Source organism: Protopterus annectens, chromosome 9.part0 (genome assembly GCF_019279795.1).
Source record: "Protopterus annectens isolate FY-2018-M chromosome 9.part0, PAN1.0, whole genome shotgun sequence".
Lineage (NCBI taxonomy): Eukaryota > Metazoa > Chordata > Ceratodontiformes > Protopteridae > Protopterus > Protopterus annectens.
Window position 1 is genome coordinate 507,998,895 of NC_056743.1, and position 15,058 is coordinate 508,013,952.

A 15,058-nucleotide genomic window follows, 5' to 3' on the forward strand; every position below is an offset into this window, starting at 1 on the left:
TACAAGAGGTAGGGTACTTCTTTTTAGCATTGTGTTTCCAGTACGCTGTATTTCCCTATTGGAACCTTGTGTGAGTTTCTTTCTGCATCAACTTCCCTCATGGATTTATAATGGTGAGTATGACATTTTTGTAGAAATACATTGTTTGACAGCAAAGTATCAGTATCTCTTTAATGTGGCATCTTCATTTCTCCTGGCTTTTCTGTCGCTGTGCTGCATAAGTTCACACGTGCATCCAAAAATGTTTAAACATTGCCTGTTTGTGTCCTGCTGACCAAACAACTGTGGATACATGTATGCACTTGGTATTGAACTGTGGCGCTTTAGTACTGTACTTTTTTATATTTATTTGCCTTTGCTGCAGCATTCCAGCTGTTCCATGTGGTGTTGGTTGCCAGTGGCAATTATTACTATGAAGTTGTCTTCTTTCCGAAGTTACTTTCTCTAACTTTCCTAAAGAGCAGTACCACTGACTACCTTAAAGATTTCCTGTTCAATATGGGTAGTGGTTGTGCCGTCTTGTAATCTGTTCAGTGAGAAGGTGTAATGAAAAAACTTGCTGTCAGTTGTCTGATGCATTAGTCCCACTTCTATCTGCAAATTGGCACTGTTTTACTCCTTTAATGCCCTATACTCCAACGACAGTAAAGCACCAAAACAGGCACAGAAAGCTGTATGTGAAACACTCCACAGCTTTGGACAAAAAAGATTTAATGTGAACCCAATGGGTATTCGTAAAAAACTCCTCAGTAATACAAAAACAGAACAGTAGTACACAGTTGTTAAGCGCTTTCATCCAGAACAACTTTAATTGTAACCTAGTCATTTAAATAAGCACATTTGGCGCCAAAACAATAAATGCTTTAAATTGATTAAACCTATAATGAATTAATTATATATATATATATATATATATATATATATATATATATATATATATATATATATATATATATGTACATTATTGCTTCGATATATACATAAATAAATAAATACCATAATGACCATAATGAATTAAATACATATGTATTTAATTCATTATGGTATTTATTTATTTATGTGTATATATATATATATATATATATATATATATATATATATATATATATATATATATATACCCATTGGGTTCACATTAAATCTTTTTTGTCCAAAGCCGTGGAGTGTTTCACATACAGCTTTCTGTGTCTGTTTTGGTCCTTTAATGCCCTGTATTTTTTATTTTATGTAATTTCCTTTCCTGTGGCATTCCCTTGCCAGCTGTTCCATGTGGTCTTGGTTGCCAATAGCAACCATTTTTCTTTATGGCCCTGTGATGTCTGAAGTTTTGTGTGTGCATGACTGTCCGTTTACGAACTTCCAAGCCATTATTTTACACTCGCTTAGCTGTTTACTTTTTTTTCCTTATTTTATACTCGCTAAACAGCTTAGCGAGTGTAAAGTAATGGCTTGTTAGATTGTAATTGCATGCTCACACTGACAAACACTCGATTATGTTGCTGTGCTTCTCCCATCGGCTATTTGCCACCTACAAATTTTTTTTATCTAAAATATGTCTCTCTGCAGACATAAGGGTAGTAGGTTTGATTCTTGTGTTGTTTGGGCAGTGATTGCAAGTGCGTGGGGAGAGAATGAAGTGTGTGTGTATACGAATGTAGGAGTGCCTGCGTGTGTGTATGACAGAGCGAACAGTAAGGGAATGCATGGAGAGTGTGTGTATGAATGTAAAAGTGCCTGCATGTGTGTGAGTGACTGAACAGTAAAGGAATGCATGGAGAGTGTGTGTATGACTTTTGAAGTGCCTGCTTGTATGTATGAGAGAGCAATTGGTAAAGGAATGGATGGATAGTGTGTGTATGACTTTTGAAGTGCCTGCGTGTGTGTGAGACAGTGAACAGTAAAGGAATGCATGGAGAGTGTGTGTATGACTTTTAAAGTGCCTGCGTGTGTGTATGGGAGAGCGATCAGTAAAGTAGAAACTCCTGTTCATAAAAAATAAAACGCACCACATTAACACTTTTTATTTATGAGTTGTTTGTCTTTCGGCTTTTTCCCGGTAAGGGGTGGCCACAGTGGAACTCCGGTCCACTAATGATTGGCAGTAGATTTTTACGAAACTCCGAGGTGCCAGCTTGACGCTCAACCTTCACTGAAGGCATGCCCATTTACACACGCATGTCTTTCGAACGCTACCCAACCGCAGGGAGGACATGCAGACTCCACACAGAAGGCACTCCCAAGCCAAGCAGAGAATCGAATGGGAGAACCTCTTGTTGTGAGGTAACAATGCTACCGCTGTACCACCGCGGCATACTAACACTTTTTAAATTACTAATCTTAAAACCCTTAGAAAGGCAGTTATCATTTAAAGAGCTACCCATACAAGGGATTGTAATTTACCATGCCTGAGAAACATCTTACTACTTTTGCGTTTCAGTATGGTGACATGTTGTATATTGCCTTAACTTTATTTAGATTTGGTGACCCTTCCTTCCTTGAACATATATTACCATAAAACTCGAGAAATTATGTATTAAATTTGCATTTCAGTTTAATGTCAAAATTATTTGCATATTTGTAAAACTTGTCTTATAGAATCATTGTTTCTGTTTTGCCACAGGCTGCATCATCAAAGAAAATGTTAACATTCAGAATGCTTGGGATAAAATATATTATACATCTGAAAATTTCTGCAACCGATCTTACAACCCAAATTAAACTCCTGTATCTTCTAAGACCTTTGTGATTAAAAATGTATTTGCTATTCTGTTCTTAGGATTCACCTCCATTTGGCAGTAACCTGCCTTCACATCCATTTTGCTAAAAACAGTAGCACCATTCAACATAATGGTAATGTCATCCAAAGTGCTTTCCCTCAGGATTGCTTTATTTACCATACATATATCAATGCTACAGTCATAGTGCAGGTGTGTTTTGGCATAGGCACGGTATGCAATGGCTAGCCATTCACTCCAACATCAAGAACTGAGCAGCCATTGTCACAATAGCACAGGAATCTGGTATCCCACAGCAGTTCTATTAATTTAGTTTTGAATGCTTCCAGATTGCTTTGCTCCCTAGCTACTCCTGGGAGATTATACCAGCCTGCTGAATCCAGCTTTGAGAATGCATGTTTTCCTGTGGCTGTCTTGAAACATGGTATGATAAGTATTAAGCCATCTTCCTGACTGTCTCTCGGATAAGAGTTTGGTTAATATGTAGTTTGGATTTTAGAGGAAGACAAAGTCCCATTTTAATAATTTCTATATCTTTGAACCAAGTAGAAAGGTTGTTCTTTCATTGATGGGTAGCTACTTGAAGCATTGGAGGAAATAGCAAAGATGCATATTTGGTTCTGCAAGTAATTCAAATCTACAGATCTTTGTAAAAGTAACAGTACAAGTGTTACTTGTATTTGTGGTAGAGTGAAGAGCTATTAAAGGGAGCCCATGCTTAGTTTTTGGGATAAGTATGTTTATAGCTTTGGTTGTGTACATGCTGGAGGTGAGAAGGTATGAGAGTTTGTAGCATAAATTTAGTTATTTAAGGTTCCACTAATATTATCTGCATAGTTTGTTAATAAGAGAGTAGGGTCCAATGTGATCCTGGATATTTTTTGCTCTGTTACTACAGGCAGCATATTGCCGGATGTGTCAGTTATTGTCAGGTGCAGAGTTTTAGCAAGCTATTATGGGGTGCCAAAGAACATTACATTTGATTTTCTCTGACTAATAATCAGCATATTATTATGTGTGCATTGGCAGATCCTTGCAAAACTTATTCTGAGTTTTTGCAGAGGGTGCTAGTGTTTGTACTTGATTTTAACAGCAGATGATAATCAGCATTCATTCCTATATTGAGCTGTGATTTCTTGTGCCACAGATGATGACCTCTAGCTTGCTCAGATATGGTAAGGGACACTCTCTCCAGTTATTTGCATGTGGGTAAATGCCTGGGTGTTATCCGGTTTGAAAAATATTGAAGAATACTTGCTGCTAATCAAGACTGAGGCACATTTCCACCTTGTGTCCCATTCTCTTGTGCCTCATGGTCTACATGTGTGCAAGGCAATTTAGCCTTGCTCTGACAGAGTACATTCTGTGGCTTTAAACCATGTCTGTGTAATGTCACAAATCTGATGTTTCTGTATTCTCTACAGAGCTTGTAGGTTGTGCAGTTTCTTCTGAATTCCTTCTGACTGTATTTGCATTGCCATTATTTTTGTCACGGTCTTGATGTGAAATCTGTTTTCAATGTGTAATTGTTTGTTTAGCACATGGTCATCAATGAGTGTGCTACAGCACTTGAAAGCAGTGGTAGCAGCACATTGGTGAGTATATGTGCTTTTTATGCATATGGCTATAGGTTCTACTACCACAACCTGTAGATGGATTGGAAATCACAAGTTGTACTCTAATGTTGGGTGCTGTAGTCGTGACTGTCTTAGTTTCTTTGGTTTGCCATCCATTCCCTATTGCAATGTTATTTTTTTTACTGTAACCAAGGCAATGTATTCGTCAAAGGCAGCAGGCACACAGTCTGTAGATGAAACACTGAATTGGACATTGCAATGGATAATTCAGATCTGTCTTATGCAAGATATGCAAGGCAGCAGTTAAGGGACTGCAGTACCAGGTCAGACCATTGAGATGGCACCATTTTGAGCTTTTACCCCGGGATGCCACTGGAAATGTTCATAGTGTGCCCAGTCAAACTAACCAGGTAAACAACCAGATAACAAAATATTTACTGCAACTTGCTAAGAAAGAGCAAACCTCTACAGGTAGCCAGTGAAGTGAATCAAACTAAACAGTCAAAGAATCATGGAAATTTGTTTATACAGGAAAAAATCTTAATTACACCTGGTAACAGGTCATGTTACATTTCAATATGTTCATTTTATTCAGTAATAGTGTAGTAACACCGATGTTTGGAAACAGAGAAATTTGGTATGCATACTTGCATACTTGTACATTCTGCACGGCAAATGATGCTTAGATGCTTGCATACTTCTCTGTTGTATTTGCACCAGATACTGCTAGTGTGCAGTGCGGGAATAGAAAGATTAAAATATTACCCTGGTATCACAGGTGGCAGTGCAACATATTTAGTGGCTTAACATGAGAGTAGCTCTAAGAAAGCACCATGTGAAACCTGAACAAGCACCTAGAATTATTCAGTGCAGCTTCCACACCTTAAGTCTGAAAATGAATTCACATACTCATATGAACAGGAGTAGCTGCATATTGATGGCTAAAGGTATATGGGCATGTCGGGTGGTTACTACACTACAAAACTGGTATGTAATGGTGGAGATATTTGGAAGGCATGAGCAAATACACCAGTATATTAAAGCCATAGCACCAACTGGACTGGAGGCTGGCAAATAAATTTAGTAAGGGATTTTGTCCATGCACAAATATTCAACAGTGATTCTTTGCAGTGGCATCCATTATCTGATTCAAGGTAAGTTAACCTTGATGTCCTTTATTTAAAAAGAAATCAATAAAAATGTTACTTTGTTATAAGTGACTTCTGCACACAAGAAAAAGGAAGGGGAAAATATAGCAATGCGGTTTGTATGTACAAAGACAAATCCAGGGACACTGCAAACGTTTTTTTTTTGCAAACCAACCAGTGGAGTAAAAACATATGAAGGCAAACACTGCATACCAACACACGTTGCACATATAAATCTGAATTCTTAACAAGGTAGAAGCATGAAGTGATACCTTAACACTTAAATTAATAAAGATCTAAACTGGTTAATAGTATAAATGTTTTATTCTTTAGCTCCTTGGAGCAAGACCTTACTGGATGTGATTGCAGTCAAGTAAGGCCATGGCTATAGTGCAGCAAAAAAATGTTCCCTCTGACAAAGGAAATGCTAGAGCAAAGATTAAATTACATGAGTCAAGCACCCTGCTGAGATCTGCCAATCAATGGAATTACCAGGTGAAATTACCCTCAGGACTTTGACAGCTAGGGAAGCTAAGTGTTATGGGGGAGGGGAGAAGTAAATGGACTGGAATTCATTGTCTCACAAATTATTGCCATTTAAACTAAATTTAGAAAAAAAGGCAGGAGTAAACAGCACTTTGAGTGTGTTCTGTGGCATTTGCACTGTTTCTGTTTTAAGTAGTCATCCAGCAGCAGGGAATGTTACTTACACTGTTCTATTTTATAGGTTCATAGGTTCATACTAGGCTATCTGCCTAGGACATTTCTAAGCCTAGCCAGAGTGTGTTTGGCTTTCACCACCCATTTTAAATTAATTTTGCTATGCCCTTTTTCGAGGTTGGTATATTCTGCCTCTGTCTAACAGTGACACAGAAGTGATACCCAGGGTAAACCTACAATCTCCCATCCACTCATCAAGATTCCTCTTGAAGAGAGTCAGTGAGGGACTCTGCCTAACCTGGACTGGGATTTTATTCCAGAGTGAAGGGAGCCTCTGGGTTATGAATCTGTCCCTCCAGCATGTCCTATTTATTTCAGTGCTGAGGTTTAAGTCTCTCAAGTGCGTAGCTTGATGGGATTTGGATTTTCTGAGGTGCAGCATGTCTATTAATTCCGGGTTGGACATGGCTTTATACGTCAGGCACAGATCGCCTCTGAGCAGGCGGTATGTCACTGAGTAGAGCTGGAATTTCTTTAACCGGGCAGCATATGGCATCTGTTTGAGCCCTTTGATCCTCTTGGTGAGGTACCTTTGGGGTCTTTCCAATTGCTGCAGGTGTCTGGTAAGGTACATCCCAAAAGGGGCATTGTACTCAATTATGGGCCTGATGAGGGATGAGTAAAGAGGCATGATGACCTCCCCTGATCTAGATGTGAATCCCTTCATGATTAGGTGGGCTATATAAAAGGTTTTTCTAACCACTTTGGCCATGTGGTTGTCAAATGAGAGATTGCTATCAACTTGGGTACCCAGGTCCCTAATTACTTCTTCTGTACTTAATGGATTACCACCTATGTGGTAATTTGTGGGCACTTTGTTTTTGCCAAAGGGGATGACTATACACTTTTTGGCGTTTAGCTTGAGGCCATGGCTCTGGCACCAGTTGTCTGTTTCTATGAGGCCCTTTTGTAGGATGCTTGTGTCGGCTGGAGAGTTGATTATGGTGCCCAGTTTGCAGTCATCTGTGAACTTGGTCAACCACAGTCCTTCCGTGTTAGCCTGTACCTCCGAGAAATATATACCAAACAAGAGAGGTCCCAGGACTGAGCCTTGTGGGACGCCACTTGTAACTGGTTTGGAGTCTGACATGGCTCCAGCAATTCTAACCATGTGGGTTCTGTCCTTGAGCCAGTTTGCAACCCATCTAGTGACATAGGGGTTTATATTTAAGCTGGTGAGCTTATATATAATGCCCGAGTGGGGTATTGTATCGAAGGCTTTTGCAAGGTCCAGGTAGGCTGTGTGGACCACCTTCCCCTTGTCAATGGCCTTGGTGACTGTTTCAAAGAAATCAACCAGGTTTAAGAGGCAAGATCTGCCCTTAACAAAGCTGAACTGGGTAGGATCCAGTGTCTGTAGGTCCCCAATATCTTTATTTATGAGGTCCATGATGATCCTTTCCATAGCTTTGCAGACCAAGCTAGTCAGGCTTATGGGGCGATAGTTTCCAGGATCCGTTGAGGCACCACCTTTGTAGAGAGGGACCACTGTTGCTGTACGCCAGTCTTTGGGTACATATCCTGTAGTAAGGCTGAGATTGAACAGTAGTTTTATGTTTGGGTTTAGTTCTTCTTGGAGTTCATGTAGGACGCAGCCCGGGACACTGTCTGGTCCCATTGATGCTGTGCTTTTTGCTTTGGAGAGGGCGGTTCTTACCTGAGCATCTGAGATGTCAGGGGGGCAGCACTCTGCTGGGATAGATATTTGCCCTTTTGGTGGGGAAGGGGCGAAGAAGTTTGCACTGAACCTGTCAGCTAGGATGTTGGCAATGTCTGTGGGTTCAGTGTATTTTTTTGTCATTTTGGACTAATTCTGAGCATATCTGGGAATTCCCACTCAGGTTCCTAACATAACTAAAGAAAGCCTTGTGATTATCCTTAGTGTCCTGTGCAATTTTTCTCTCGAAGCTGGCCTTAGATGATTTTATGAGTGCCCATAGTTTTTTGCTAAAACTGATGAGAGATCCCTTCCCTTTTTGGGATTTTTCTCTATCATGTAGTAGCCTCCTCCTTCTATTGTATAGTTTGTTTATGGCTGGGGTCCACCAGACAGGACGCCTAACCTTGGAGGATTGGGTCTTGGTTTTATTTGGGATTGCATGATCCATGCATTCCTGAAGGTGTTCACAGAATGCATTTATAAAGGATTCTGCTGTCTGGGCCGTATTTTCCACAGGCCCGGGGGCTTTGAAGGATTTCACCTCAGTTTTGAGGAGTGTGAAATTTGCTTTAGAGAAATTTTTCACTGTGGTTTTCTGGGCAGGGGCTGGTGTCGGGATGTGAATATCTAGTGAGATTAGTTTATGGTCTGATCTTACCAGTGAGGGATACACTTCTGGTCTGGAGCATAGAGTCCCCATGTTGGTGATGATCAGGTCCAGTATGTTTTCCCCTCTTGTGGGAGTGGCAACAAGTTGTTCCATAGCATTTGAGTTTATAAATTCTAGGAACCTTTGGGCTAGAGTAATGCTCCCAGTCTATGTTAGGGTAGTTGAAGTCGCCCAATATAATGGTGTTTGGAGAGACCTTCATATTTTCCAGTGTTCTCAGGAAGGCCGAGAGGGGTTCCTGGGTTTGGGAGGGTGGTCTGTAGCAGGCTATAAACTGGAAGGCAGTTTTACCCACTGTTAGTTGCACATGGATAATCTCTGATGCTTCGTGCTGTGCCACCAACCTGGAGGTGTGGGTATCTTTGACAAATATTGATACTCCTCCTCCTTTTGTGGTTCGGTCCAAATTTTGGGGCCGAAAAACATGGTATGAGGTATAACATGGTAGTGCTGGGGTGCTCTCGGGAGCCTTGAACCAGGTTTCTGTTACTGCACAGATATCGATGTTCTCCATGCTAAGGAGAGTTTCGAATGCATGCATCTTGAGGTTTAGACTTCTGGTGTTGAGTAGCATTACTCTTAGTTTCTTATCCCTTGTGATACCTATGGAGGTGGATTTGTCTTTTGAGCCTTGCCTAAAATAGGCACTATGGGGATGGCAAGAGCCTTTGCCAATATCCGAAAGCCCAGGGGTGACAGGTGCAAGCCGTCCCTAGCGAAGCATCGTGGCTTATCGAGCATGTCATCCCAGGCAGACAGGCATTGGATCCCCTTTAAATGACGCCAATACTTAAGCCCATTGCTGAAATTGATCATCTTGTCTTCATATTGTGGCATCATTCTTGGTGAGGGTAAGATGCTACTCAAGGTCAGGGTCATACCGGCCTGGGCTACATGCTCAGAGAGCTCCTCTATGTCTCTTTTCATGTAGTCCAGGGAGGTACGTCTCAGGTCATTCACACCAGCATGGACGATGACTGAGTCATATTTGTACTTACCTTGGAGTGACCTGAGTGCTTGTGTTATGTGGCAGATCCTAGCGCCTGACAGGCAGCTCACCGTGACCTTCTCCTTGTTCAGCTTGGTGAGCGGGACGATAGAGTCACCTATTACAAGTGTATCAGGTGTGTTGTTTAGCCTTAAGGGCTGTGACTGTTCAGCACACTGGCTTTGTGAGCTATGTGTTGCATGTGTTTTGTTTTGGGGTAGCGGTTGCTTGGGTGTCTGCTTTGGAGGTCTCTGCTGCTTAGGCAGATTTTTATTTAGAGCCTCCGAGTATGTTTTTGTGTGTTTATGTGTTTGGTTTGCTGTCATGGTAGGTCTTTGTGAGACTGGAATTGTAGTGAGTGTGGTTTCCTTCTCCTCCTGACTGGTTACGCCAGTACTGAGTTGAGAGAGCTTATCATCCAGTTTGGCTATATGGTTGCATCTCTCACATATGTTGGAATTTGTTGGGAGGAGGAGATGGTTGTCTGTGTACATGAGGCAGTTATAACATTGCCTCAAGATTCCCAGATTCACCAGCTGGACCAGAGAGGAGATTGACAACTGACCTTTGGACATGCTAGAATAGTATTGGGAATTCCTTTATAATTGAAAAAAATGGCCAATGGGGAACAAAGTACTTAAGGGAAGTTTGTAAGGGTGTAGTGCTTTTAATTTTTTAGTGCTGACTTATATAATTGCTTTAGTGAGCAAGTGCCAGGCTTTAAAGTGGGAATAGGGTGTTTATTATGAGAACTAGATCAGTTGTAAGGGAAAAAGTGAAGAGCAGACTTTGTGGAGCCGAGCATGGTTTAAACCCAATGATGCTGCACTATGCGCAAAATCGCGAAAAGCCACGCTAAAACAGGTTTTATACAGGGGGACTTGAAAGAGCTAGAAAGTGGCCCAAAATGGCCAATAGACTACCAGATTCTTGTGCTGGGAACACTCCTCCAGGGATAGATAGGGTGCTCCAAGCTCCCCACTGCCACTGGTGAACAAAGAAGCCTCCCTTTATCCACTTTGTACGCATGCAACATTTATGAAATGACAGGAACTTTAGGCAAACGGAGGCCTGCATGTTGTAATATTTTTGAGCCAAACAATGATTTCTGGGATACTGGATGGCAACCTGATTTATCCAAACCACGTCAATATGCCAGCCTCCAGGTGGTCAGAGTCTAGAATTTCATATAGAAATATTTAAAATCCTGTAAATAATCCCAGAGTGCTAAAGTGTAGGAAACATCATGCCATGATGTTTTAAATATGTTTTTTGAGTTTGTGGGTGCAGTACTCCTTTAATGAATCTGTACCCCTGAGACCCCGACTTAAAAGTAGACCCTTGAGGAGATAGTGCAGCTTTCACTAATGTATTTATGTTTTTATGTGCCATTAAATCATGTGCTGGTATTTTGTATGTAATATGCATTTAAACAGTAATTGGAATGTATCATGTGACTGTTACCTTAGTGCTTTATAGGAGTTGTGTTTTACTGTGCATTTTAAACACCTGATGAAGTTATTATAGTGAAAGCGCTTGTGTTCTGTGCACTTGTAGTAATTTATTTTAGTACTGGATACTGCAGCCGTGACTGTGTCTGTTTTTTACTGGATTTATTCATTTTTGTCTTTCTTCGACACAGCATTTGAGCCTGCTTCAGTGGTATTTCTTTTAACTTTTATATTTTTTGTTGGCTTAAGAAGATGTTTTTTAAACACAGTTATTGAATTATCACTTGTAATATATGCAACTTTGCAGTCATGCAAAAGTAATCAAACCATATTAACAAGTTCACATCTACAAACAATATCCATCACATATATTATTTATCCTATAATCTAGGCAATATTACATACATTACTCAATTCCTAGCTTCTCCTAAACCTTATTTCTCCTCAAAACATTTTTCTGCATCTATTGCTCCCACAATTTCCATTTTTTTCTAAATAATTTGCTCCTACCCTTTTCTAAAGATCCCACCTCCTGATTTTTATCTTTGTTAAAATATTCACTACTTCAAGTATAATTGATTTAAGTTTTGACTTACATTTTCTTATAATTACTTTATTGGCAGGTACCAGGATTAAACTTAACAAGGCCTTACTATCTCTAGCCAACTCAGAACTAGTATCCAAGCTCCGCAAAATAATTTCCTTAGTTACATTCATTTGCTTGCACCGTATTCCTGACAGGGTACTCTGTAGGGAATTTTTAATGCCTACCAACTCTTTACACTCCCAAAATATATGTAAACATAAACTATTTTTAACTGAGCAGTTATTATCTGCAGAAGATTCTGTTAAATAAAACTAGTAATATCACCACAACACCTACAACTCAATGGAAAATCCGGTTTATTAATACTTAAAATCAAGACTTAGGGCTTAAGCCTGGAATTACATAGGCATCTTCAGAGTCAATGTTAAAACAACATTAATTAATTAATTACTAACTAATCTACAGTCTTCTCTCTTTTTCAAATTAGAATCTACCTATAATTAAGTAGCCAGATTCGCTTCTAACCAGTCTTTTAAATCTCATCATTGTCTAGCTCTGAAGTCTCTTAACTGGCTAGAGTTTCCTAACCAACTCTTATTTTCTCAACTTCGAGTTATTCATTCCATACTGAACAAACCCAACAAATGCCCTAGTCTCTCACCACTCATCTCTCTTTATACCCCTCCTCGATCTCTCAGACATTCTGATCAACATCTACTTCAAATTTATAAACCTAATAAATCTATTGGACAGTATCTTATCAGCTCTTCTCTTGCCTCCCACTGGAATAAACTTCCTCTACCCTTGAGCAATATCTCAAATGTCCATGAATTTAAAATAAAACACTAAAATTGCAACTTAATAGTATCAGCTCTTGTCTCTGTAATCATCCTACTTGAGCTCCTCCCCTTCTCTACCTCTGTTTCCTTCCTACTATCATCCTATTGGGTCTTGTCTCTGTAATCATCCTACTTCAGCTCCTCCCCTACTCTAACTCTGCTTCCTTCCTACTATCATCCTATTGGGTCTTGTCTCTGTAATCATCCTACTTGAGCTCCTCCCCTACTGTACCTCTGCTTCTTCCTACTATCATCCTATTGCTTGTCTGTAATCTTCTCTATCTCCTTACTCCTTTCTTATAGCTATTAGATATATTTATTACTGCTGATATTATTAATTTTTGTAAATATTTGCCTTTTACTGTATCTCATTGTAATTTTACTATTGTCTATGTGGAGGTTTTCTCCCTGGGCCTCCACTGAGAAAAGGTTATACCTAGTTGGATCATCCCGGTTAACAAATGTCAAATAAAAACAATAAAATAATAATTCCCTTATATACCTTTAAATCAGGTGACTGACTTAATTAATTAGAAATCTGCACCTTCCTTAAAGAAATCATATGAAAATATAGACATTTTTCCAACATTCAAATGAGCATCTACCTAATTAACCAATTTACACATAATTTAAGACGACATATCTAAAACATCATTAGTAAAACAAATAAAATACAAACAAATCTCATGTTAACAAAATTTGGATGATCATATGGATACAGAAAATATATTATTTAATTTCAAATTTGCATCCATCTAAGTTTTAATAAATTAGTTGTAGAACAACAATCATTAATTCCTGGGGACACTGTGGCATTAAGCATCAGTTGCCACATAGTTTCTTTAAACTCCAACAATGTGTTCTGATCACCTCCCCCCTGTTGTTATACTTCACTCTGTGTATTATAAAATATATATATTTTTTAAAACTAGTAAGTCACACTATGGCAAAATAAAGCATTAGTTGTCTTTCTATTCCTGATGTCCCTAGGTTGCTCGGTCATTCTGTCCCATAATTTACGGGTGGTCTTTCCTACGTAGAATGACGAAATCGCTAAACCATGTTTATTTGTTTTATATATTAAAAGTGTTTTGGAGTTTTTTAAGTTTATTTATTTATTTATTTTTTTGCCTGTTATTAGAATGCCAAGTGCCAGGGTGTTTGTGCTGTTTATTTACTGACTTCTACACTTTCCGGGGATTTTCTTTTTTGATATTCTGGTTTGCCTTTTGGAAATTTCCAGTATGGCTTCAGATAGTTCACAGGAATTATTAGAGTCTTCTGCTATGCTGGACAATATTGATTTAACACTTCTTAACCAGCAGATTACATAGTGTATTGTACAACAAATTATGCAAGCTTCCAGTCAGGAAGTGTAGAGAAGAGTTACACCCCTGAATGACAACAATGGAATGACTTTAAATCACAGTGAAGGTAAACAAACCGGTACAAGTTTTGGTGGGAGTGCTACAGAATCCTGAAAGCCCAAAATCCTGAAAGTTCAAAATACTGAAAACTCAAAATCCTGAAAACACACAGGATACCAACACTTACTACATTCCAGCACAAGTACATACAGAAACAAATAAAACAAACTATATTACTGTTCTCCAAGTATAAGCAGGGGCAAGACCCCCTGCACCCCCATGTGGGGGGCTGCACCCTCCACACCCCCTGCTACTTAAATATATCAACTCCAAGATTGCACTTAGTGTAGTGAAGTGCAGTCTCGGAGTTAATATATTTAAGTAGCAGAGGGTGTGGGGGGCACAGCCACCCACATGGGGGGGTGCAGGGGGGCTTGCCCCCCTACATATAGTTGAAGGGTAATATGTTTCGATATGTACTTGTGCTGGAATATAGTAAGTGTTGGTATCCTGTGTGTTTTCAGGATTTTGAGTTTTCAGTATTTTGAACTTTCAGGATTTTGGGCTTTCAGGATTCTGTCATGGTCCCGTTTTGGGAACCCTACTGACTTTTCTATTTCAGTGAATGTTAACAGCTGGTTGCATTCTACTACTAGTTTACAAGGAGCAAATAGAACATTTATGTCTAATAGTGACCACTTGACATTGAGGGGAACAAATTAAACACTTAGAAAAGTTGCTGTATAAATACAAGTCCTTACAAAGTGAGAAGGCTTTTTTGGAAGAGTGTGTTAAAAGGGGCCATGTTCCAGAAGGATTACGCTTTTGGAAATATCTACAAGGGGTTACTGCTAATGGTGTATTCCACTTTGAGTTGTTGGAGCTTTCTGACAGAACGGGTTTGGATCTTACCCGTTTACTTATTAAAGACAACACCGGGAAATTAACTATTATTAGAGAGTCCGTGCATAAACTTGTTAGGTTAATTACTACAGACCTGCGGTTTGAAGTATTTAAAGCTGAGTTTCAACAAATATTTACCAAGGTGGACCACCAGATTTTAAAAGTTAGAGCCAGGAAAGACAAAAAACTGGCATGTGATGACCAGGATTACCAGCAAAGGAGGGTTTACCCCCACCACTGACACAACAGGAAGGCCTACTTTTTCAAGATCCCCCGGTTCACATTGACAGCATCAATGAACCCGAAGCAGATGGCCCCTTTGGGAGGACACCACCACGGGGCTCAGAGAGGCTTGCCAACAAATGGAACAACAATGGACCCAAAGGGAATTACCATCACAACCAACGGGGATCGAACAAATTCAGGAATCAAGGGCAGCGGTACCAACAAGGG

The 15,058-nt window shown here is 39.6% G+C and overlaps 1 protein-coding gene across 1 annotated transcript in view; it reads right to left on the reverse strand.

Moving 5' to 3' along the window:
* LOC122811307 (aldo-keto reductase family 1 member B1-like) overlaps positions 1–15,058 on the reverse strand; it is a 356,222-nt gene that overhangs the window by 6,686 nt on the left and 334,478 nt on the right. The window lies entirely within an intron of this gene.